Source organism: Podarcis vaucheri (genome assembly GCF_965113315.1).
Source record: "Podarcis vaucheri genome assembly, chromosome: 13".
Classification (NCBI taxonomy): Eukaryota; Metazoa; Chordata; class Lepidosauria; order Squamata; family Lacertidae; genus Podarcis; species Podarcis vaucheri.
The window spans coordinates 10,026,935-10,053,768 of NC_138751.1; the positions used below are offsets into that span (position 1 = coordinate 10,026,935).

Consider the following 26,834-nt stretch of genomic DNA (forward strand, 5'->3'; position numbering starts at 1 on the left):
ACATACGTACCTGTCTCAAAACCGCCTGTTGTCTTTTCTGAGCAGGTGGTTGCAGCCTCTGTAACAATGATGGGAATGACAATTAATGATGGTGATAAAGGATTATTACATTTTCAGTTTTCATTGATTCTCTTTCCTTTATCAAATAATTTTTAGTGAAGTTTTAAAATTACAAGGAAAGGGGGGGATTGGAGAAAGAAAGGAGAGAAAGATGTTGCAAGGAAAGCATTAAGCAGCATCAATGCAGGCATGAAACATGCATATAGCAAAATATGAGGTAAAAGGATGGGATTGAATTTCCTGATCCCTTGACCTCAGGAAGCAAGGCTGGTGACGAAGCTATTGCAGCTTCCAACCTGTACACCACAACTTGCCAGGTGTGGTGTCTCCTCACTGAATTGTTTTAGGTGGTTAGTAAGAAGAAAACTGGAACGCGGGTGGCGCTGTGGGTAAATCCTCAGCGCCTAGGGCTTGCCGATCGCATGGTCAGCAGTTCGAAACCCTGCGGAGGGGTGAGCTCCCGTCTGCGGTCCCAGCTCCTGCCCACCTAGCAGTTCGAAAGCACCCCTAAAGGACAAGTAGATAAATAGGTACCGCTTCCTAGTGGGAAGGTAAACGGCGTTTCCGTGTGCTGCGCTGGTGCAGGCTTGCCAGAGCAGCTTCATCACGCTAGCCACATGACCCGGAAGTGTCTCCGGACAGCGCTGGCCCCCAGCCTCTTAAGTGAGATGTGTGCACAACCCTAGAGTCGGACACGACTGGCCCGTATGGGCAGGGGTACCTTTAAGAAGAAAACTACCTTTTCTAAAAATGCTTTCACACCACTGTTCAGTTTTGGCCTGTTCGCCTTTGTGGACAGTTAAAGCACAAATAATCAATCAATTCTTTCCCCAAAAATAATCCTGGGACACTGCAGATCACCCCTCACTGAGCTACAGTATCCAGCACGCTTGAGAAACTGCAGAATTATTCTGGGTTGAAATAATGTGCTTTAAATAATGTTTCTTTATGTGACCTTTGTTTTGATGGCTATTTTGGGTTGTGGTTATGGGGGCTTAGCACAGACACCAACGGCTGTGGCTTCAGTGGGCACTATTGTCTCCTCATTGCTTTTTAGCGTTTTGGATGGTAAGCTGCCTTGAGACTTTTTGAAGACCAGGCAGAATATATAGCTTTTCAGATCATCATCCAATTGGCTTGCAAACATTTACACAGTCTGCTTTTTACCTGCTGTCTCCGATGGAAATCTATTGTTCTTTTGCTCAGCATAACAACCATCAGTGTCTTTGTCTTTGCCCCAGATCACTTCGCCGTAGCTGGGTGTATCCTTGCCATTTTCTTTCACTACGACGACTGAGCCGTTGACCTTGTGTTCATCAATTCCATCAGCCCCCACTTTGATGGGTGCGGGGAAAAAGTCGGTGATAAGGCAGGCAGAAATGTCTCTGTCTCCTTCCTTGGATGACTGTAGTTTGTAGACGGAAGGCTCAGATGGCTCAAGCTCTGAATGGGGGGAAGCAAAGGATAACCAGAAGTTAGAAACTGCAGCTGAAATTGACATATGCCGTGAAAGTCAATGCCATACTAATAATGGGCAGAGGGGTGGGTGAGAGGCAGGATTAAATTATCCATCCATTCCACAAAAATCTGACTCTGATTACATATGATCTCCCCTCCTTCTATCTCCTTCTTTAAGAAAAAGGCATTCAAGGCATCTCAGAATGAAAACTCATGGAAAACAATATAAAAATGCACCACTCAACAATAATCTTCAAAGAAAATATCAGAATAAATCAGTAGCAGAGAATCTCTGCCCCTCCAGATATTGCCATACTCCGACTCCCATCATCCCTGATCATTGGCCATGCTGGCTGTGGTGGGCTTATGGGAGCTGGAGATTCTGGAGAGATTCCATTTATCCCTGGAATAAGCGGACTGAAGAAAGGTTTGTATCCAACTAAGTCTTAGGCCACTTTCACACCATGCACTTATAGTGATGCCACTTTAAACCGTCATGGCTTCCCCCAAAGGATTCTGGGAGCTGTAGTTTGGTAAAGGTGTAGAGAGTTGCTAGGAATCCCCTGATCACCTTGCAGAGCTACAATACCCAGCGTTCCCTGTAAAAATGGACTGATTGTTAAACAACTCACTGTAGCTGTGAGGGGAATAGAGGGTCTGCTAAGACCTCTCAGCACCTTCAGCAAACTACAGCTCCCAGAATCCTTTGGGTGGGTGGGGGGAAGCCATGACTGTTTAAGATGAATCATGAATCATAAAGCTAGTCAACCAGTCTCGGAATGCAGGCATAATGGTATCATAGCTCTATAAATGTATGGAATGAATGCAAGTCCAGAGTAAACAGAGAAATTAATGCTTCAGTGTTAGCCATTCTTCTCAACAAGCATATGTTGGAATGTATGTTGCAACAGCTTGCTCTGAGTAGAATTACCATTAGCTACAACCCCAAGTGAGCAGATGCTTGTTTTGCATTGTTCTGCAGTGAGCAACTGGCAAAAAGTTTGCGCTGAAGGACCCTGTCTGCTCCACCGAGCTCTCGCTTGGTGTAACCGAGAGCACACTCCTCCAGCTCTCAGAAACCATTTCCCAGAAGCGCCCACAAAGTTCACACCTCGCTGTGGGCTGTTGTTTCGCTATGAGGATGACGGCACAACCTGAGAAGCAACCCACAGCTCTTCTCTACAGCTCAGTGAGTAGATGAAGGCATATCCACAGGTTCCCCAACCCTGCTATAGAGCAACTCCAGGGTCAGCAGCTGACGAGCAACGACTAATCCCACCAATAACTACAATAAAGCTTAAAATATGCGTAATGGTGAATTGGATGGTACTGAACAGGCAAGGTTCAGAATTCCATGAGGACGCTGGGGCATAGTTGGAATTTTTGCATAAGCCATTTTATTTATTTATTGAATTTATATACCGCTCTACACCCAGACATCCCATCATTGTGGTTCCTGCAGCCTCTGCCGGTGCTGCTGCAGCTGCTGGGCCGTTGCATTTTCCTCGCCTCTCTGCCCCCCTCCTCCTCCAGGCAAGCGGCGTCGTTTGGGCAGCAGCACCAGCGGCAACTCGCAGGTTAGGGGTAGGGGGGGCGCAAATTACGTGCCTTGCCCCGGGTTAGGGGGCTCAAATTACTTGCGTTGCCCCGGGTGCTGACAACTCACGCTACGCCGCTGACACCCTGACACACTCGCAGAAAGCTACCTTTTATTTATATCCTGCCCTCCCCAGACGAAGCGGGGCTCAGAGCAGCTAACAACAGTAAATGTAACACATCCCAAGCACATAAAATCACAATCAATTAATTGAAATAAATTCTAAAATCAATTCATTCTAAAATCAATTCAGCACGCTAACATTAAATTTGCAACCTAATCCCAAAAACTTTATATGAAAATAACTCCTACTGAAATGAATGGAAGTTCCACAAAAGGTGTTTGGGATCAAGACAATAATTTCCATTTAGGGCAGCAGATTCCTAGATTCAGGATATTCTAGAAAAGCTTTAACAACAATTACTGTACATTCTGTAATGTACATACTGTACACAATAGATTATTTCACTGTGATGTTATATAAACCAAAATATGTTTCTGTTTTAACTGACCTGTTTTTATCTAATATTTATTGGTGTAAATAGATGTTTAAAAAGGTATTTTCCTGGACAAGTCTGAGTCAGATCTTTGGTCCATCAAGCTCAGTATTGTCTGCACTGACTGGCAACAGGTTATCCAGGATTCCAGGCCAGAGTCTTTCCCAACCCTACCTAGAGATGAAGGGGTTTGAACCAGGGATGTTCTGCATGCAAGGCGGATGCTCTACCACTGAGCCACGGCTCCATCCCCATTTGAATGTTTCCAATATTTGACTTACTTGGTTTAACACTCAGTTGAGTCCCACCTCCAAACAACAATTTGTTAGCAGTTCCTCCATAAGTCACCCAGTGGGTTAGGGTACGACAAAAACACATCATGACATAATGGGGAACATCATGGGAGCACAGGAAGCCACCTCCAACCAAGGTAGGCCAATGGCCCAGCTAGCTCAGTAAGGCTGATGCTACCTTGCTACACCTTTCCAGGATTTCAGCAACGTCTAGGCAACACGATGACCATGTACATACGCAACAGACAATCTTTATAGAATTCCTTCAAACCATAACAGTACAAAATGAAATCTTTAGTCTCAAAGTCTCTGAAAATCTTTAAATGAAGCGAGGTACCAGACTTTGTACGATGACAGACAAGCTGTGAAGCTTTGTGTATTCAGCAAGAAGGATATAGAATTGCTTCATAAACTGAAAATCAACTTTTATTTTCAGTTTTTGAAGCAATTCTATATCCTCCCACCACACTGACAAAGAATTCTACAAAACAGTAGTCAATATCCAGAATCACTGTTCGGTGTTGGACATCATATTTGCCGAGTACACAAAGCTTCACAGCTTGTCTTTCATCGTACAAAGTCTGGTACCTCGCTTCATTTAAACATTTTCAGAGACTAACACGGACCTCCAACCCCTCCCACCTTTATGTTTAGGGGTGAAGTCATAAGAGCATAAGGATGTATCCAACTAAGTTATTGTCAAAATAGGTAAACTGAAATTAATGGATCTAAGTTAGTCTTGCTCATTCGTTTCAATGTGTGTACTCTGACAGCATTGTAAATACAGTAACCCATGTTCTTCTTTCCCTGTCCTGCCCCCCAGGGTTTGGCTCAATGGGTGGCTGGAACAGTCCGAATATGAGTTGGCTGAACTGTGTTGGGTGAAACTCTGTTGGGCTGCATATGCGCCCAATCTCTCTGTGGATCAATAGGGCAGGTGGGCAAGGTACATTGCTGACAACGGCTTGGGGTAGCTACATTAGCTCTTTGAATCTCAGTCGACACCACCAATGTGATCATCATCAATGTTGCTGTTGTCATTCATCACCATCAATTATCGCCATTTATTATTAACGCAGTTATCGTAATCTACTGCCAATGCTCCATAAATAGATATATACATATGCAGTGTTTTAAATTAATCCTGTTTGCTTATCTTTGAGCTGCCTATGGATTTTGGTGGGCTTCTCTGAACGTTTGAAGCATTTTGAGAGAGTCTAAAAAACATAAGAGCCCGTTGGATCAGTTCAGTGACCCATCTTGTTCAACTTCCTCTTAGCCAATTAGATACCTGTGGGAAACCCACAAGCAGGAAGATCCAAGCTCCAACCTCCTGTAGTTTCCAGAAAATGGTATTTTCCAGCAGGTGCTTCCAGTTGTGGAGGCAGAATATAGCCATTGTGGCTAGTAGCCATCAAGAGCCGCCTTCTGCATGAGTGTGTGAATGCTCTCTCAAGGTGGTAGACAAAACCCATACAGTGCTAACTATACTAAGTGTTCAAAGGAACTAAGAGGTACCAAATCCAGTAGTAAGGGGACATTAGAGTTTACTCGCTGCAAGCCAATCAGAGCTTTGGGGTAGCTGAAGATTCTAATAAATAGATGGTAGACTGGACCAGAATGAATGGACCTGACCAATGCTTAGAAAACATTTTGGAGTCTGTGTGGTTGGAAAATGACATCACAACTTTCCACCCAAGAGATGGCAGAACTATAGAATGCATTAAAATTGTGTGCATGGAGGGTGGGGAGAAAAATAACAGACATTTTTACACCATTCTCCATGTTCCCTCAAAACCAGCACAAACAGAAGTGTCAACTTACCAGGGGTAACTACAAGTCTGGTCCCACCTCCCAATGTGAATTTAAATCCAGCAGTATTATCACTGTGAGACACGTCTATACAAAATGGTGGTTCAGTGGAAGCTGACGTGTGCCATGGTTCAGCCTGTTGGATGGCATGCTATTAGAACCATGTGGGGACTTTCCCACTTAAAAAAAGTAATATTTCAGAATGAAAGGTCCACTTTTGAGTGTCTTGTAAATATTTTGATCTACAAGAGGTTTGAGACTCCTGGGTAAAGTAAAAATCAACAAATCTGCAGAATACATGGTTGGATGGATCAGTACATGTCTCCTTGTGTCAGACTAACCTGGTTTAATTTTATACTACCTGATGCTCTAAGCAGTCTAAAAAAGCATCAATAGTCTGAGATCCAAAGAACAGACCAATGAGTGGTTTGGATATGGGGTTTTTTGCTTGTTTTCATCCACACTCCTTACTTCCCACCCAACAAAAACTACTTTTCAGAACAGTTTCACAACTTCTTTGTGATAAGGCCTACTGTTCTAAGATGAATAAGAGAAAACGGAAATCCAAAAGGGTGAACCCAAAGCCTTTGGGAGTGCATAGAATAGCCTTTGGGATCTTGGCCAAAATAAGCAAATAATGTTATTTGCTCACCATGTCCCACTGACAATCTTGTCTCTCTCCCAAATATAATTGTATTACCTGCATAGGTCGCCGGTCCTCTTATAAATACATGTCTTTAAATAAATGCAAAGACGTGAATTTCTGCTGTCTGTGACCACCATTTGAATAGTTTCCTAATGTGAGAATTGAGTGGTGTTGATGATGGTAGTTGTGGTAAATAACACAGGAGCATAAGCATTGCAATCTTATATGGCAGAAATGGTCTGCTAGCATTCTTCCTCCCAACAGTGGTCAACTACAGTGACAAGAAGGACATTATGCTATCCACTCCTTATTAGTCTCAGAGAGGTTATATCTAGCCAGGTTACACTCACAGTAAATACTGGCTCCTTAAAAAGAGGACTGAGCTTTATAGAACAAATCAAGAAATTCCCCACAAAAGTACATAAAATAAACACCCAAGTTTCCCATGATGCCAGTATAGGCAGAAATGCTAACTTACCCGGTATAACAAGAAGTTTGGTCCCACTTCCAAATATTTGAGACCAACCAACATTGTTAACACTGTAAGACACGTCTCTACAAAATGGGGGCTCTGTGAGATTTGACATGTATCAGTCAAGTTGCCCATTTGGTTATTATTGCATGGAGGGGAATATGAAAATGTAGTCGTGTTTCAGACAGAAAAACTATAGACCATTTCTATAAAAGAAAAAAACTTGTTTGCTCTACAACTGAAATGTATGAGGGTTGAATCCAGACTTTCAACCTTGCCATCTTTAGACTAAATAGTATTGTCCTCCTCAGAATAGACATAGGACTAATTGTGCATTTACCTCAACATTATGATTGCAAACTGACACCAGTTAGGTCCCTTCTGGAAGGTGATAAAGAGGACATGAATGAGTTAGTCAGTTCCTGTTGCTAGTCCCCAGCACCGAATGCCCAAAGGTTTAATTGAATTGACACATATCCAACCCAGGAAAGGGGAACCTGTGGTCCTCCAAATAATGATGGACTCCAGCTCCCATCAACCCCAGCAAGCATGGGCAATGGTCAGGGGCGATGGGACCAACAGCTAGAGGGCCACAGGTTCTCCATCCCTATAACAATGCATAGAAATCTCACAGCCTACAAGAACAGAGTCCTCTGGAAATTAATGTAACCATAACTTGAAAATAGAAAGTCCCACTTGACTGTGTTATGGGATGAATCAAGACAAAAGGTACCTCTCTAAAAGGTAACTTTTGTCCTCCTCTCAATTCTATTGATTGATCAATCAATCAATCAATCAATCACAGAGTTTCCAAACTTGGGTCGCCTTCTGTTTTTGGACTACAACTCCCACCATCCCGAGCTAGCAGGACCAGTGGTCAGGAATTATGGGAGTTGTAGTCCAGAAACAGCTGGAGAACCCCTGATCTATCATATCAATATCAAAGCTTGGGAACCCCTGATCTATCATATCAATATTGCTTAAAAACACGAAGAAGGAAAAATATATAAAGAAGTTCACTTACTAGGCAGAATTACAAGTTTTGTCCCACTTCCAAATATGGGTTTATTCCATCCACCACTGTTAACACTATGAGACACACCTTTACACCATGTTGGAACAGGTAGTGCTACCTGCTAAATTTGTCTTCTGCAAAACTTATATACATTGTAGCCTGCATGTTCACAGCAGCAATCTGTGTAGTCAATATTTTTACAAGTTAGGTCAGGAACATTATGCTCATATTCCAGATATGGGGCAGATCCAGGCATCCACCTAAGGCAACCTAGAGAGTTAACAGCAGTTGTCCTCATGTAGCATAAAATGGCACATATAAGTAGATCTCAAATGACCTAAGGAATCTAGGTCAGGGATAGGTAATATGTGATCCTCCAGATGCTGGATTCCATCTCCCATCAACCCTAGCTAGTATGGCCAATGGTGAGGAATGATGGGAGTTGCAGTTAGTTCATGATCTAGATTGAGTAGGTCATTTGAGATTGTTTTCATATGAGATCATTTCCATTTTTGCTACATAGTGGAAACCTCCCTATAATAAAAATATTGTATACCACCATTCAGGTGGTACACAACTTTTACTTTTTTGTGGGTGCAGGTCACACTTGTACATATGCTAAGCTATCAAATCCACATATGTGGAATAAATCATTGCCACAAACTTAAAATATTATGCTGGGCATATTTCCCCCTGGAGAGTGAAAGGTCAATACAAGCTAAAGAAAATCCATGTTGTTCTGGTAAGTGGTCATTAATATGTATCTAGTGCATTTACAAGATTTAAGCCAAAATGGCTTACCTGCCAACTAGATTGTTTCCTGTATTTGACTTACTTGGTTTAACAATCAGTTTGGTCCCTGCTCCAAATAATAATTTGGTGCCAGCTGCTCCATATACACAGTGACTTCATGTATAACAAAAACCCAGGTTTCACTTTGGATCCCTCAAGGATGAAAAATGAAGAGCCACTTAGAACATAGTGTGACCAGAAAATCCAGTTTTCTGCCCAACTGCATTAAGGAATAAATGAATATATATTTGTTTTTTAAAAAGATTTTTACGTTACAGTCAAGTGTTCTTAAACAGTGGCAGCAACAGAAATGCCAACTTACCAGGAACAATTGCAAGCGTGGTCCCACTGCCAAATATGAATTTTCCCCATCCACTACTAACACCATAACATGTACCTCTACAAAATGGTGGACTTGTAAGACTTTAATGCATCATGTTGCCTGCTCTATTGGTTCTACACGGTGGTGGTTGTGAATGTTTCAGACGGAAAGATTTACCACTGAGCTTCAAAAAGCATCCATGACAGATGACCATCCAAAGATGGAGAGTCCACAACCTCTTGAGGGAGACTGTTCCACTGTCAAACAGCTCTTACTGTCAGAAGGTTTTTCTGTCTAGTCAGAATCTCCTTTCCTGCAACTTGAAACCATTGGTTTCAGTCCTATCTTCCAGAGCAGGAGAAAACAAGCTTGCTCCATCCTCCATGTGACAGCTTTTCAGATATTTGAAGATGGCTATCATATCTCCTCTCAGTCTCCCCTCAGTAGGTCACTATTTTAAAATAACAACCCCCCAGACACAGAACTGGCACCTAGCAGTCAGAGATATGATATAACAGACAAATATACTGTCGATTATCCATCCCAAAGTCCAGTTCTTTTTATCTCAAAGGTGTTGTTTCTTTTAAGGCAGTTGTATACCTTCTCTAGAAGAGAATGCCAATTTACATTGGGTGATAGTCAACTGAACAATACTCAGAGTAGACTCATTGAAATTGATGCACTTCAATTACAAAAGTCCATTGATTTCCAGTGGTGTGTTCTAACTATGACTAACATTGAATATCACTGATAGTAGATGCTTCCATCCAATTTGTAAAAAATGCTTGTGATAATGTCATGCAATATATGGAAGCAACATACCAAGGCAGATAATGATCTACCATGAATACCTTAAACATAACAATACGTGAAAAAAAAGTGTCATCTTACCAGGGAGTATTACTAGTTTGGTCCCACTTCCAAATGCAAGTTTACCAAATCCACCAGCAGTGTTAGCACTGTGATATGTACCTTTACAAAATGGCGGCCTTCTTATGGGCCCAGGCATTATCCTGGTCCTTTGCACCAGAGATATAACAACATATATAGAGCCGATTGCCCATCGGCGTCTCCTTTTCAAGGCACTCAGATATCAATTTGGAAGTTAGGTCAAACAAACTTTGGGTCATACTTAGACTAGATCCACTGAAATCAATGCAGTTACATCACACAAGTCCATGGCTGTGATCGCCGAGTATGGTTGACATTGGCTCATCACTCATGGATATTAGATGCCTCCATCCAATGGGTAGATTGGACTATGTCATGCTATTGAGGCAAATAACACATCCACTGGGATAAATAATGGTGTACCATGATTACTATGAGAAAATTAACATGAGAAAATGTAAAAAGTCTCAGCTTACCAGGAAGTACTACTAGTCTGGTCCCACTTCCAAATGTGGGTTTCCCAACCCCACTAGCAGTTGTAAGCACTGTGAGATGCACCTTTACAAAATAGTGGCTAAACTCTTTGTCCTGTGGGCTGAGGTGAGGAACCTTTGTCCCTTCAGCTGCTGCTAAACTACAACTCCCATCATCCCCGGCCATTGGCCATGCTTGCTGGGTGTTATGGGAGCAGCAGTTCAGGAATATCTGGAGTGCAAAGCACCTAATAAAGTGGTAAATACAAGCATACAGTGTAATATCTTAGCCATAGAGTAAATCTATTTATTTCAACGGGTCTACTCTATCATTGGATAGCATAATCATCAATTGACATTAAATGTGACTTCAAACCAGTTTTTTTAAAAAAGAAAAATAAATAATGTTCTCAATTAGGTTGTATAAAGAATCAAGAATTTTCCCACAAAGATAAACAGAGTAGGGACAATGTATTGGTATAATCAGAAAATCTCAATATGGAACAAATCATGAAAAAGAATCCCATAAAAACGCACAAATCCAGTTTCTTTAAATGCCACTGTAAACAGCAATGCCAACTTACCAGGAATAATCACAAGCTTGGTCCCACTTCCAAATATCTTTTTCCAACCAACATTTTCAGCACTGTGAGACACATTTCTACAAAATGGTGGCTGTCTGAGAGTTCATTGATATGCATTATGGTGCAGTGGTGTGTGTGTGTGTGTGAGAGAGAGAGAGAGAGAGAGAGAGAAAATAGCTTACCCCTAAGTAAATGGAGTTAGGATTGAAGGTTAAATCCATTGGGGTAGTAAAAAAAATGGGGAGGGGGGAGGACAGAATGTAAACGATAGGCAAGGCTTAGTTAGAATATCTATCCTACCTTGTCCATCCCAGCAGCTACAAGTCAAAGGTTTAATTGAAAGGACTTTTATTCATACTCACACCAACCAATTTGAAGCACAGCAGACAAATTTGAGACCCCAAAGTCCACTACTGAGCAAATCACAACTCTCTCAAGGTCTCAGCAGGGGTGAGAAACCCACAGCCCTCTTAATGGTGTTGGATTCCCAACTCCCACCTGCTTCAGCTGGCGTTTCCAATGGTCAGGGTGATAGGATTCAAAGTCCAGCAAGATTAGCAGCTTCCCCACCCAAGCTAAATAGCAGAGTCAGCTGGCTGGTGCTGATGGGAGTGGTATAGCGATGGACTTACAACATTTTCTGGTTGTCAGATACCTGTGCTATGTGATTCTGTTCCAGAGCCAAATAAAACAATTCTTGCATTTTCATGGTTGGTCACACATGGTGACTGTTGGACACACACATTTCCCCCCTTGGATTTGACATCAAGTACAAATTAAATGAGCCTTGATACTTACTGGGGTTCACCTTCAGGATAGTTCCTTTTCCAAATATCACCTTATTTCCAGCTACATTCCCACAGTGATTTAATGTCTCACAAAAACCTCTAGAAGAGGGACAGGGATCATGTGTTTTTCCAGATGGTGTTGGACTATAACTCCCATCACCCATGACCATGGGACATGGTGACTGGGGCTAATGGGAGTTGTAGTCCAGGAACCCCTGGAGCACACAAGGTTAGTTAGGCATAGCTGCTGTGTGAACCAACACAGTATTCCTGGTCTCCCCCCTAATCTCAATTTATTTATGGCAATGTAAGACTTGGAGCCCTACAACATCTTGAGGGCTAGCTGTAGGCAACAGGATGATTGTTTAAATGCTGGCTGGTAGCCAATACCGACATTATCTGTGGTGCTGGAACTTTGTAAATATATGTATGTTTCAAAGGCAAGAGAGTCCAGCATGGGACTCCAATGGCATGTTAACGGTTTGAGAGAATTCACAAAGCTTTCAGCTGCAACTCCCATCATCCCTGACCATTGGCCATGCTGGGTTGAGCTGTTGGACTACAAAAGCCCCTGAAGGGCAAAAAAAAAAAGAAAAGAAAAGAAAAAGGGTTAGAGAAAGCTGCTAAAGACTGCCTTCTTGGTTGCTCTGTGAAGCTCAACTTGACCAGGGCTTTTTTCCAGCTGAAACTCACCAAAGGTTCCAGCAGCTCTCAAGTGAGCCATTGCCATTCTAAGAGAATGAGGAAGGTGTTCATGGTGAGTTCCAGCACCTCTTTTTCTAGAAAAATAGCACTGGGCAACACAATTTCAAATTTAGAGGGTTGCATTTGGATGAGGGGGGGGGTATTCTGATCTGTCACACTCACAAAATGAAAACAAATAAGGGTTTAAATTTACCTGGTGTCACAATTAGCCTAGTCCCACTGCCAAAGATTACTTTCCAGTTACCAGTAGTAGACACACAGTGCTTCCTGCCTTGATAAAAATTGCCCAGACACAAGGAGTGTACAATGTGCTCAGGGATAGTATAGAGCAGGGATGGTGAAGCTGGTGTCTCCTAGATTGGACCACATCTTCTGTCATCCTTGATGCTGGATGATGCGGATGGGAGTCATGGTCCAAAGATATTGGAGGATGCAAGGTTGGACAAAATTGCTCCACAGACTAATATTGTGTTCCTGGTCGCTCCCCTCACCCCGGACCAGGTTTTGGGGGTTTCATTTGTTTGGAGAAGGAGGAAGGTTTTCTGATCTGTTGCACATAGAAGGAATTAAGGCTTGAAACTTACTTGGTGTCACAACCAGTCTTGTTCCACTTCCAAAGGTTACTTTTCCATAACCAGTGGAAGACCCACAGTGTTTCCTGCCTTGACAAAAATTGTCCATGCACAAAGAGCACACAGAACAAAGAGCTGGACATGAGAAAGGGTTGTATAGGACAGGGAGGAGAACCTGGTGTCCTCTAGATATGGCTGGACTACAACCTTCATCACCCCTGGCCATTAGCCATGCTGGCAGGGGCAGATGTGAGCTGGAATCCAACATCATTTGAAGAACCACAAATTCCCCCTCTCTGGCATAGGGATGGACTTTCTGATTGTCAGATACCCATACTATGTGATTCTGTTCCAGAGCCAAGTAAAACAATTCTTGCCTTTTCATGGTTGGTCACACATGTTGACTGTTGGTCACACACATTTCCCCCCTTGGATTTGACATCAAACACAAATTAAAGGGGCCTTGATACTTACTGGGATTCACCTTCAGGATAGTTCCTTTTCCAAATATCACCTTATTTCCAGCTGCATTCCCACAGTGATTCAATGTCTCACAAAAACCTCTAGAAGAGGGACAGGGAACATGTGTCTTTCCAGATGGTGTTGGACTACAACTCCCATCACCCATGACCATGGGACATGGTGACTGGGGCTAATGGGAGTTGTAGTCCAGGAACCTCTGGAGCACACAAGGTTAGTTAGGCATAGCTGCTGTGTGAACCAACACAGTATTTCTGGTCTCCCCCTTAATCTCAACCTACTTATGGCAATACAGGACTAGGTTTGGGTGTTGCACTTGGATGAAAAGGTGTAACCCAAACTGCCATACACCCAGAATTTAAGAGATTAAGAACTATAACTGACTTGGTGTCACCACCAGTGTAGTCCCACTTCCAAAGATTACTTTGAAGGACCCACGGAACACCCAAAGTGTTTCCTCCCTTGACGAATATGGTTCAGTCACAAGAAACACACAAAGTTAAGAGTTGAACGTGCTAATAGATATTATAGGACAGGCGATATGAGGCAGCTGATGTCTTCCAACTTATATTGGGACTACAACTGGGTTGGCTGAGGCTGATGGGAGTTGTAGTCATAAGGACCTGGGGAGGTCATGGTTGGAGGAAGCTGCTCTAGGGACTAGCACTGTGTTCCTGGTTGCCCCCCCCCCCTAGGCTCAACCTGAAGACTAGGTTGGGGGGTGGGCTGCCTTTGTTTGGGGAAGGGTGGAGGTAATCTGGTCCATTACACGTGCAAAATGGAAGGAATTAAACATGGAAACTTACTTGGTGTCACGACCAGTCTTGTCCCACTTCCAAAAGTTACTTTCCAGTTACTACTAGAAGACCCACAGTGTTTCCTCTCTTGACAAAAAATACCCAGGCAGAAGGAGCACACAGAGGATGGGGATAGTCTAGGACAAGAAGGGTATCTGGTGTCCTGCAGATATTGCCAGACTACAATCACGACCCCTTGCCACTGACTATGCTGACTGGGAGTTGGAGCCCAACAACATATGGGGGGAGTCACAGGTTCCCCATCAATGGTGTAGGGATGGACTTGCAATGCTCTTTGGTTGTTAGATACCATCCTATCTGTGGTGGACCTTGGGGTCTCAAATTTCAGTGGCACCCTGTGCGATACTAAAATTTGGTGCCCCCTTACTCTTGCACTGCATTCTAAATAATAGTTGTGGCATCCCCTGCAGTGCCCATTGTGATGCAACTGGTTGTGCTCCTCTAAATCTTCCTCTGATCCTATGCAGTTCAACTCCAAGGCTGAGTTCTAGGGAGAGAGCTTTCCTTCCTTCTTTTCAAGAATGGAATGGTGGAATTCCTCTAGATGAGATTTCTTCTTCTATCCGCTTACCCTTGGGAATTAACCCCCCTTGATTCAGAATTAAGTCCTGTGACACCCGCCCTCCGTGTGGTTGGATTCCAACTCCCATAAGCCTCAGGCAGCATGACCAATGGTCAGAGAGGATGGGAGCAATCTCTGGAGGGACACGGGCTCTGCACCCTTGCAATAAAACAATTCTGACATTCTCATGGCCAGGGTAAGTGTTAGTAAATACTAGCATATTCAAGATGACACAATAGTGTGTTGGGCTGAACAGGATTCCCTTTCCTTGACAAGATTTGTTGCTAAAACAACAACATGGGGATCACTGGGTCATCTGCAGATACCCTTAACTCATAGTCACACATGTTCCACACAGGGAATCATCCACAAATAAAATGAACTATGACTGCAAGAAGATCAAACCTATCCATTCTGAAGGAAATCAGCCCTGAGTGCTCATTGGACAGATCCTGAAGCTGAGGCTCCAAGACTTTGGCCACCTCATTAGAAGAGAAGACTCCCTGGAAAAGACCCTGATGCTGGGAAGATGGAGGGCACAAGGAGAAGGGGACGACAGAGGACGAGATGGTTGGACAGTGTTCTCGAAGCCGCTAACATGAGTTTGACCAAACTGCGTGAGGCAGTGGAAGACAGGAGTGCCTGGCATGCTCTGGTCCACTGGGTCACGAAGAGTCGGACATGACTAAACGACTAAACAACAACATGATACTTACTGGGATTCACCTTCAGCTTAGTCCCTTTGCCAAAGATCACCTTGTCTCCACTGTATTCCCACAGTGATTCAAAGTCTCTCAAAAACCTCTAGAAGAGGGACAGGGAGCCTATGTCTTGCCAGATGGTGTTGGACTACAACTCCCATCACCTCAACCCTTGGGCATGGCGACTAGGTCTCATGTGGTTGAAGTACGACAATACCTGGCACAAAGGCACAAGGTTAGGAAATCTATGGATCAACACTGTTTGGGGTGTTGCGTGGTCAGGGGTGGGGGGTGGGAGCTGCAGCCCAGAAACATCTGCAGGGTCACAGTTTCCCCGCCCTACAATAAAACAATTCTTACATTCTCATGTTCAAGGTTAAAGCCTAGTAAGTTCAAAATGGCAGGGCAGGGCAGTAGGCAGAAAAGGCTTTCCTTCCCCCAGTAGTCTTTGCTTCTAGAAAATTCACAGCCATCACTGATTCATCAATTAACACACATGATGTAACCGGCTGTACTTTTGAATAAATAAGGTATACTATTCATTGTATCAAATTGTAGATTTCAACGGAAGTCTCATAAAGTTCCACATGTAAAGGGATGTTACAGTTCCACATCAGTAGAACAGGCTCATATGCAATATTACAGGATAGTGGATCTTATAGCATAGTAGTGGTTGAAGCCTAGGGTGGCGAAACAAGGCTGTTGTTGTTGTTTAGTCGTTTAGTCGTGTCCGACTCTTCGTGACCCCATGGACCAGAGAACGCCAGGCACCTCTGTCCTCCACTGCCTCCTGCAGTTCGGTCAAACTCATGCTGGCAACCTCAAAATCACTATCCAACCATCTCTGTCGCCCCCTTCTCCTTGTGCCCTCCATCTTTCCCAGCATCAGGGTCTTTTCCAGGGAGTCTTCTCTTCTCATGAGGTGGCCAAAGTACTGGAGTCTCGATCTGTCACGATCTGTCCTTCCAGTGAGCACTCAGAATATTAGCCTTGTTTCATATACAAAGACAACAGGCATATGAAACAAGGCTAATATTCTGGAAATCCTTGTCTTAGAATCTGTGAAAGGATTCTGTGGAACAACCCTTTATGTGGATTATTGGACTCTATGAACAGACAGGTGGAATAGACACTTATACATGTATGTAGCTTATGCATGAACTGACCAGAGAATAAACTGATCCACTGGGTCTTCTGTTTTTTTCATTGAACTTTATGAGACTTCGGCTGAAATCTACGATTTGATACAATGAATAGTATACCTTATTTATTCAAAAGTACAGCCAGTTACGTCTTGTGTGTTTATTGAGTATGTTTCACGTAACCATAGGTTTGTTGGTGTTGTTAACACTGACTCACCTGCAGCTGCCCTTAACTATTAGTAACTCTCACCATCACCAACACCACGCTCTGGATTTGATATCATGAACAAATAATATGAACCATGATACTTACTGGGATTCACTTTCAGGACAGTCCCTTTACCAAAGACCACCTTGTTTGCATTGTTTCCCCACAGTGATTCAATGTCACTCAAAAACCTCTAGAACAAGGGCTGAGGAGACCTGTGGCTCTGCAGATGATGTTGGACTACAACTCCCATCATCCTTGACCCTTAGATATTGTGTCTAGGTCTGATGGGAGTTGTAGTCCAACGACACCTGGAGGACACATGGTTAGAGACTGCTGCTCTAGGGATTGACGCTGCATTTCTGAGTTCAACTTGCATACGATTGTATAAGTCAAAGTTTTGCATGTGGGATTTGTGCGGGGAATAGTATTCCCGATCACCATCCATCCAAAACAAAGTGGATTAAGAGCTGAAACTTACTTGGTGTCACCACCAGATGGGTTCCACTTCCAAAAGCTACTTTCCAGGATCCACTGATATAGCCACAGTGTTCCCTGCCTTGACAAAAAGCGACCCAGGGGCAGACTTAGGAGGAGAAGGTGCTAAGGGATCATATAGGGCAGCGATCATGGGGTACCTGGTGTCTCCCAGATGATAGTAGACTACGACTCCCATCATCCCTGATGATTGGCTGTGCTGGCTGAGGTTAATGGGAGTTGTAGTCCAAAGCAGCTGCAGAGTTCAAGTTTGGAGGAAGCTGCTCTATGGACTAGCCCTGCATTGTATATCAGACCAAGTTTAATTGGTTGTCTTTGGTTAGGGAAGGCAATCCCGATCACTCACAGTCCCAAAATGAAATGAATCAAAGGCTAAAACTTACTTGGTGTCACAACCAGTTTAGTCCCCTTTCCAAAGGTTACCTTCCTGCTGCTACTGCCATCCCCACAATGTTTCCTGCTTTGACAAAAACTGCCCAGGCTCAAGAATCACACAAAACCAAGAGCTGAAGGGGACTCCAACTCATAGGAGGAACTCAATCTGAAGAGGAGTGAAAATGATTTTTCCTAGGGGCAAATGACAAGGGAACCTTCAAGTAATTTCTGTAAGCTGTGGAGGCAGAAACAGAATATTTGGCTAACAGCACAATCCCAAACATGACGACTCAGAAGTAAGTCCCATTGAATTCAGTGGGGTGTACCCTCCAGTATGTATGGTTAGAACTGCAACCTTAATGGATCCAGCCAGGCTACCTGTATAATCTACTTCTAGAAAGTAGCTTACATTACTTACTTGGCTCCACCACTAATCTTGTTCCTTTCCCAAAAACCAACTTGAAGTTCCCAGTATCCACACAGTAAGATTAGCCATAGCAAAAACCCAGCAGGTATGTCTTGCTCTTGCTGGAAACCAAAGCAGCACGTTCTGTCACAAAAAAGATCTACCAGGAGGCTGACTGTGCTGCAGTACAGGCATGGGGAATCTTTGGCCCACCAAATATTGCCGAACTACAACTTCTGTCAGCCCCACCAAGCATAGTCAATGGCCAGAGAAGATGGGAGCTGTAGTTCAGCAACCTATGAAGGGTCAAAGCTTCCTCACACTTGCTGTAGTGAAAAGACACCAAACATCCACTGTTCCTGGTGAGATTTGATAGGGAGCAGATCACAAACCAAAGACTCTTGACATCTACTGCTCTGGTGTCAATTAGACAACAGAGAGACTATAGAACACATTGCCCACAGTCTTAGAAAGGCAGGAGCTACCTTATTCCAGTATTGATCCATCTAGCTCAGAATTATCCACACCACAGATGGGGAATGTATCTCTACAAACATTACTGGACTCCAGTTTCCAGTAGTCCCAACCAGGATGGCCAACAATGAGGGATGATGGAAGATATAGTACAACACTTGATTGACTACACTGATTGACAATGGCTCTCCAGGCTTTCAGGCACAGAAGGTGCCCAATCCTTCCCAGAGGTGCTGGGGATTGAACCAGGGACCTTCTGCATGCAAGCAGATGCTCTACAACTGAGCTACAGCCCTTCTCTAATTTCCACAGAAGTGGCAAGTTAGCATTTAGCACGTCCCATGCCTGAAACACTCAATTTCCATGGAGGAAGCAGAAACAGAAGGAGCATTCTGGGGAAAGCACCTTTGCAGGTGGAAGCAGGGAGCTCTCTATCATCCTTGGAGGTCTCATTTTGCAGGAGTGGGGGGTCTGCAGCCATTTAGATGTTGTCGAACTACAGCTTCCATCACCCAGGCCAGTAGCCATCTGGTTGGGGATGATGGAGGCTGGAGTCCAATGATATCTTGATGGCCACAGGTCCTCCAACCCTGGATTAGATGGAACTTTCAGTCTGATCCAGAATGTATCTTTTGAAATGAAATTTCTCTTGGCTGGAGGGCATACTGAGCACATACAAAATACACACGCATGCTTTTCGTAGATTGAAAATGACTTACTTGGCTCCACAACCAATCTTGTTCCTTTTCCAAAAGTGATTTTGTAATTGGAGCCTCCGCTATTCACAGTCATACAGGCCATAACAAAAACCCAGAAGGTGTGTCTAGGACAGTGTTTCCCAACCGGTGTTCCGCGGCACACTAGTGTGCCGCGAGACGTTGCCTGGTGTGCCGTGGGAGGGAGGCGGGCGAGGCGGGCGGTGAGAGGCGGGGCGGCGGCGGCGAGGAGAGGCCGCCCAGCGTGGGGCTCTCGCCGTCTGCCTGCCTGGCTGCCTGCGTGGCGCTGACGTCACGGGGCTGTAACGTGCCCCACATAGGCACACGCGGGGCGGCGAGCGAGCTCCCTCCCACATCCCATCGCCGCTCGCTTTGGCCGGCCTACTGGGTTTTCGCGCCTTCGGGATTCCCTCCACGCCTTCCTCCTCCCGGGTCCTTGAGAGCGCGGGAAGCGGCAGCTCGAGACCGGCGTTGAGCCTGGTAGGTATTGCGCTTGCCAAGGCAGTCATTTGGGAAATGAAAACTTGCAAAGCAAGCAACCAGTTCAATCTGAAGTACGTGTATGCTTAATATCCTGTATCTGAAACCTGTTCTGCCCCCTCCCCCACACTTGGTGCTATTTTCATCTACACATGCAGCAGAGTAAGTTGACCCAGAATAGTACCAATTCAGATGGCAGATGGGAGAATGACAGTGCTGAATGCTTTCCCATATAGAACAGTCCCTGCAAATAAAAACCTAGCATATTTGGAAGAGGGATGCTAGCCTAACCATTACCTTCTATGCTGTTACTATTTTTTTTTTTTTACATAAGTAAAAAGTGACCTTTCCCCATCCGGCATGGTGGTGTGCCTCGAGATTTTTTTCATGGAACAAGTGTGCCTTTGCCCAAAAAAGGTTGGGAAACACTGGTCTAGGACACTCGGGGACTACCTCCTCTCTCAAAAACATTCACCTGTATATCAACTATCCATGTTTTCAGCCCGAGGACCACATTCCCTGATGGGCAACTTTCCAGGCCAGTGGTGGGTGAGGCCAGAGGCATAAAGTGGGTGGGACCAAAGCAAAAGTGGGAGGAGCGACAGAGGTGTATAGCGGGTGAAACACCAACAATGCGATGTCAATTTTAGTTTCTACTAGTTTCTAATTTTCCCAATCTTAACTTCACCTCTTTACATGTCTGCATCAATTCATGATTTTTTTTTAAAAAGCCTTATGGAAATTCAATAAGTGTGAATTATGTAGTTTTGCACTAAAATACAAAGAGATCTATAACTTCCCAGCCCTTCTTATATTCAGGGATAAGGGATAAATTCAATGCAATTCACATTTAAAGGTGCGTTTACATGATTTGCACTTTCTAAAGCAATATGTAAAGTAATATGCTTCCATCCTTCAAAATTCACACTTCTCTCCAAATTTTGCATTGCAGTTCTCCTGTCAAGTAATATATGCAAAAATGCATATGCTAGGCTAAGTTTGCATAAAGCTGCATATAGTAATGAAAACAACACACAAAATGCATTATATTAGGGAAAATATAAATATTAGGGAAAATACGATTGGCAAAAATGTGTTTATTAGACAAAAATACGTATAAACTGTGTAAGGAGAAATTTGCACTTAAATGCTGGTGAATTTTCAGGAGGAATCAAACTGATTTAGAAATGTGGAGGACAGGATTTAAGATTGGAAGAAAGATAAAGAAATAAAAATGGAGAGATTTATCCATTTCCACTTGCTAACAGCTTCAAGTTTCAACTTTGGTGGTTCAAGATATTTGGGTGCCTGAGGGAGAAAACCCAAGAAGGGGTTCTTCCCATGGTCGCATCCCTGACATACGTTTAAAGCACCATTATGCCAGACATGGAGAATCCTGGGAACTATCATTTTTAAAGGATGCTTGAAACTCTTGGTCTTTGTGGTCAGCAACCTTTAACAAACTAACAAACTTTCCCCGAGTTTCTTCAGGGGAAACCATAACTTAAAGTGGTATAAGGGTCTATATAATTTGTGGTGTGGATGTGACCCGTGACAACAATGCCATAAAAATAAATGAAAGAGTAGGAAATTAAGCTACCTTTGATGGTATCCTGGCCCAAAGAAGAGGGGCACAGGGAGGAAAGAAATGGAAAATAAATTATGTCTGCCGTCACGTTTGAAGAACTGGACAAATGAAGTCAGACTTACTGGGCAGGACAGTCAATCTCGTTCCTGATCCAAATGTCACCTTCTCACCAAAGCTCCTCACTGTGTTCTTCACCTTAACATAAACTCAAGAATTGCTACATCTACCAATTGTGAAGAGAGGGAAGTTTCTAAGATTGTCAAGCTGAACGATACACCATTTTGAGATGCTGTATGGATGTTTGGTACATTTGTATGGGATATAATTGGGGGCAGTGGTGGAGGTATCTGGAAAGGAGCTGGGAAGAGTATCCTGAATTGCTGAGCCCAACACAAATACAAGACCAGGGGACTGAAAGACCAGGGACTGGCTGAAGTTGATGGGAGTTGTAGTCCAAAGCGCCTGCAGAGTTCAAGTTTAGAGGAAGCTGCTCTATGGACTAGCCCTGCATTGTATATCAGACCAAGTTTAATTGGTTGTCTTTGGTTAGGGAAGGGGATCGTGATCGCTCACAATCACATAATGAAATGAATTAAAGGCTAAAACTTACTTGGTGTCACAACCAGCTTCGTTCCACTTCCAAAGGTGAGCTTAGCGTAGCTAGTGTCATACCCACAGTGCTTCCTGCCTTGACAATAAAGTCCTCCCCGTTTTAGTGGTTCCCATCTCAGCTTTCTTTCTTTTTAAAAAAGTAAGTCTCTAGTCCCCATGACTGAAATTATGGAACTCTTCCTGCCATAAATATAAAGTCACGTTTCTCTACACTTCTGCAACCACATGACATTCATGCATTCTGTCTGGGATTGTAGCCGAGGTGGGATGATTGCTGCTAACCTGTCATTGTGCCTTAAAGCAAGTAAAATTGTTGGGAATCGGGTAGAGATTTTTTTAAAAAAGCAGATTGCATTTTAGTTAGATTTGATGGCTGTGATGGAGAATGTATGAAGAGCTCTGTTGCATCCGGTCAACAGCCCATCTAGTCTTGCATCCTGGTTTCACAGTGTACAATCACAAACAGTACCAGAACACTTTTCTGACTTATGAACCCTGTAACTGATATTCAGAGGCATACTTCCTCTGATATTGAAGGAGGCACATAGCCATCATGATAGCCTTCTCCTCCATTACAAAACAAAAACTCCATAGTGTTTCTTGCAGTGCTATAAACAACACATTTTTTAAAAAAATTAAAAATAATAATCTTCCTGGGCTGGTTGATTTACCTCTTCTGTTCCCAGTAAAGAAGACAGAAAGTTCTTAAGTACATGACCAGATTCAAACCTTTAACCACGTTTAAGTGGGACCACAAAATTTGAAATCTTTTTCAGTTTCTATTTTTGAAATCCCACACAGAGAACTACTTTGCAATCTAAAATGTGTGGAAGCATTGTAGGATGACAATATGCCATATTAGCTTACAGAATCCAAGGCACAGCTGCCTTTTACTTAACTCCCCCATGGGTGAAATGCTCACAAGCCCAAACAATAATAAAATTATTGAGAAAAGGTCTCTGGCCATCTAAATCTTCACTAGTGAATTTTCTTCAATATTTATTTCAGCTCTGCTGCACATGGATCATTTATTTATATTTTTATGGAAAAGTGTAAATGGAAAATATTGCACTGGAAGCCGACCTTTTTGAAGCAATAATGCAAGCAAACCAGAAAATGAATGAATTAACTGAATTTGGGGGGAATGTAGCTGCTTTTGAGCAAACAAAACAAACTTACGTGGCACGACAAGCAACTTTGTCCCAGATCCAAATGTCACCTTGTTTCCAAAATTTACACAGTGATTTCCCCTTTAGCATAAACTCATACAATTCAACATAAGGAGGAGTGCACATATTGGAGAATACTTTGCACAAAGAACAACACTTCTGGACCACATCAGTGGTAATTCTTACCTGCCCTGCCTCTAAGTCTAACATTGTAGTAGCATGAAAAGTTATCCATATCTTCCCATTGTTTCCAATACAATCAAATGCTGAAGGAGATTGCCTGTGTTTTTTACTCACACTTTACCATGAATACTGGTACTTGGTTGCAAATTTTGAAGCAGTGCTCTTTTCAAAAGATGGTTGTTTTTCAGTTCACACACTGCTTTAGGATGTGTGAATTAGGTAGATTCGTCTATAAATGCAAACTGGGCAGAATTCAACACCCATCTCTACTTGCAGGTGCAAGAGCCTTGGGGGATATTCTTACGATTCTACTTTTCTGCAGAATAGAAGGAGTCAACAGCTAAAACTTACTTGGAGTCACAACCAGTTTTGTTCCACTTCCAAAGGTTAGTTTGTAAGAGCCACTAATATACTCACAGTGCTTCCTGCTTTAACAAAAAAAGAGTCCAGCATATACGAAGACTGGCGCAAGAATGAAATGGAGGATTTGCCCACACTTCTGCCACTTCAACCCAGAAAACCTGCTCTTTAGTTCTACATTTGAACTGAAATTCCTGGAAACATCAATGCTCTTTGTGCCAATTGAGCACTAAAGATAAGGTTTCCCCAGGGGAAAGCAGATGGGCAAACGGGGGTGCAAATAAGCCCTAAGAGGGGAATGGTGAAAGGAGGGGTTATATTTTGTCTGTGTGGTTATTTTCAAGGAAACAAAACAGGGCAGGACAAGCAGTCTTGTCCCAGATCCAAATGTCATCTTCTGACCTTAATCCAAATTGTGATTTTCACTTTAGTGTAAACCACAGTTCCCCAAACCTGAATCTCTAGCTGTTTTTGGACTACAATTCCCATCATCCCTGAAAACTGGTCTTGCTAGATAAGGATGATGCGAGTTGTAGTCCAAAAACAGCTGGAGACTCGAGTTTGAGAAATCCTGGCGTAAACTCATACAGTGCAACATCTGTGGCCATCTGCATATTGGGAAATACTTTGCATAAAAAACATTCTTCTGGGTTGCATCAATGAACCTGCCTATCTGCCCTGGCCTGCGCCTTCTGTTGTTCTGCCCAAAAGTCTAATGTTGTAACAGAGTGGGAAGTTATCCATATATTTCCACTGTTTCCAATGCAGTCTGATGTTGGAATACACTGCTTGCCTCATTTGCAGCCCTGTTAATCCCTTAATCATTTGAGTAAAACCATTTTGGGTTTATTTACAGTTCTGGGTCATTGTTGGAAACTGAATGCTGAGCTAAATGGGAAGTGATATGTTTTCTGAACCCATTAGCTATATTTTCTTCTTCCAATGACCAGGGTTACTGCTGATAAAAGGTTACCCTTATCAGAATGATTCAGGATTAAAAAAAACTATTTCCCACTTTAAAGTAGATTGTTGGAAATCCCACTGTAATCATTAGTTCACCTGTAGTTCTTCATAACTATGGAACCTTTTTTCCACATTTGCTGCCATTTTGGCATCTCAATTTCTCATCCCCCCCATCTTAAATTCAGTTCTTTACATTTCCAAATCACTTTGCAAATTCTAGGACCTAAACTGGAAATGGTGCAGATTTAACCTTCTTCATGCAAAGAAGATGCTCAGCTCTTGCAGTAGATTTCTACATTTCTACATTTCTATGCTATATTATGGTCAGACAACATAAGCTTAACACATGAGCTTTTGTGTAGCTAATAGCTAAGTATGTTTATTTAATGGGTACTGGTGGCTGCAAGAGATTTACTTTAAATGCTTGGTGCTCACTAGTTAGCTGCAAGTATTGTCAGATTTGCTAACTTGCAAGGGAGAGAGCCGAGTTAAGGGCATGGTGATGTTTTGGGTAAAATGATGCTGTTTTGGAGACTAGCACTATCTGCCTGGTTGCTCTCCCATGTTCATACAGTAAAAACTGAGTATGGGGGGGGGGTGCAAGTGTCAAGGGAGATACCTAGAGCTGCTATTTCTAGCAAAACTGGAGGAATTTAAGAGCTGAAACTTACTTGGAGTTACAACCAGCCTAGTTCCGCTTCCAAAGGTTACTTTGTAAAGACCAGTGCCAGACCCACAATGTTTCCTGCCTTGACAAAAATTGCCCTGGGAACAAGGAGAAGGCTGACACAAAAATAAAACTAAAGGGGTGAAAGTTTTGCTCTTGGATTTTAGATACCCATGCTGAATAATCATTTGCAAACATTCCCTTTACAGTAAAGCAACTGTAGCAAAGATAAGAAGAAATATATATTTTCCCCAGTTATCATCCAGCTGAACTTCTGCATCTAGTTGACCACTGTTATAGTTACATAATGCTAGAATACAGAGGCATCAGTCTGAACTGATAAATTGATCAAGTTCAGCTTGAACAGACTAACATGAAACGGGCTCCCCTATGAACTTAAAGTTTCTACTCCTCATATTTTATGTCTCTCCACCTAGAAGCAATCAAAGACGCATTGGCAAGAAACCCAAAAAATCAAAAAGGTTCGCCCCATGGTTGCAGAAATGCAATAACAAACTGAATAATGTAATGGTTCTCTTCATAGTATCCTACAATCAAAGGTAAATAGAAGGGGAACCGAAAAGGCAATCTGCTTGCTATTAGGTGTGCAGATTCAGGCAAACAGAAGAGACTTACGAGGCTGGACAGTCAACCTGGTTCCAGAGCCAAATATAATCTTGTAGCCATCGTTAACACAGTGGTTTATGCTTCAGCATAAACTCATGCAGTGATGCAGATCCCAAGACAGGCTCTGGGATTGCAAACCAAAATGATATAATACACTTTGCACTTAAAAAAAGAGAAAAGCTCCTAAATTTTAGAGTGCAAAGAACCCCAAATTTTCTACCCCCCAAAATGGAACCCAGCTTATGCTGATCCTTGCAAGCTTGAGAAACTTTCTTCTCCATAGACTTTAGGTGAGATTCTCAGGATCTTGTAAACTGAATTTACAAAGAAATGAGTATGAGACCATCTTTGTCTTTATAGGAATTGGCATTGGTAATATTTATAAGACTTTTAGACAGGGACCACAGCATTTTGCTATTCTTGTACAGCACCTAGCACATTGTCAGCATGTAATTGAAAGTATAGTAACTAACAGGGAATTTGGAGGGGGGCACCTTAAAGTCTAACAAATCATGCAATGATATATTTGCTGGCTTCTAAGATGCCTTGTTCTTTATGCTGCAACAGACTGACACAGCAGCCTCGGGAAGACAGGAAATATAGAACTATATCTCTCCCATAGCTGTTTCTATTATTGTCGTCATACAATGAGAGATGACATTTGCTACAGCCAGCCGATGTCTGTTTAGTGGGCACTGGTGGCTACAAGACCCATAACCTTTACTAGTTATTGAGTATGAAGAAATGTAAGCAGCTCTAAGGGCTCTAAGGGAGCAATGATGGTTTGGGGAAATTGGTGTTCCTTTGCAGACTAGCACTGCCAGCCTA

The 26,834-nt window shown here is 42.9% G+C and overlaps 1 gene segment (V, D, J or C); it reads right to left on the minus strand.

Moving 5' to 3' along the window:
• The window catches only part of LOC309516865 (T cell receptor alpha chain MC.7.G5-like), a 140,060-nt gene that overhangs the window by 3,198 nt on the left and 110,028 nt on the right, over nucleotides 1-26,834 (minus strand). The window contains exons 3-5 of the C gene segment in view: nucleotides 12,990-13,028; nucleotides 1,228-1,503; nucleotides 11-58 (exon numbers count right to left, since the gene is read on the minus strand).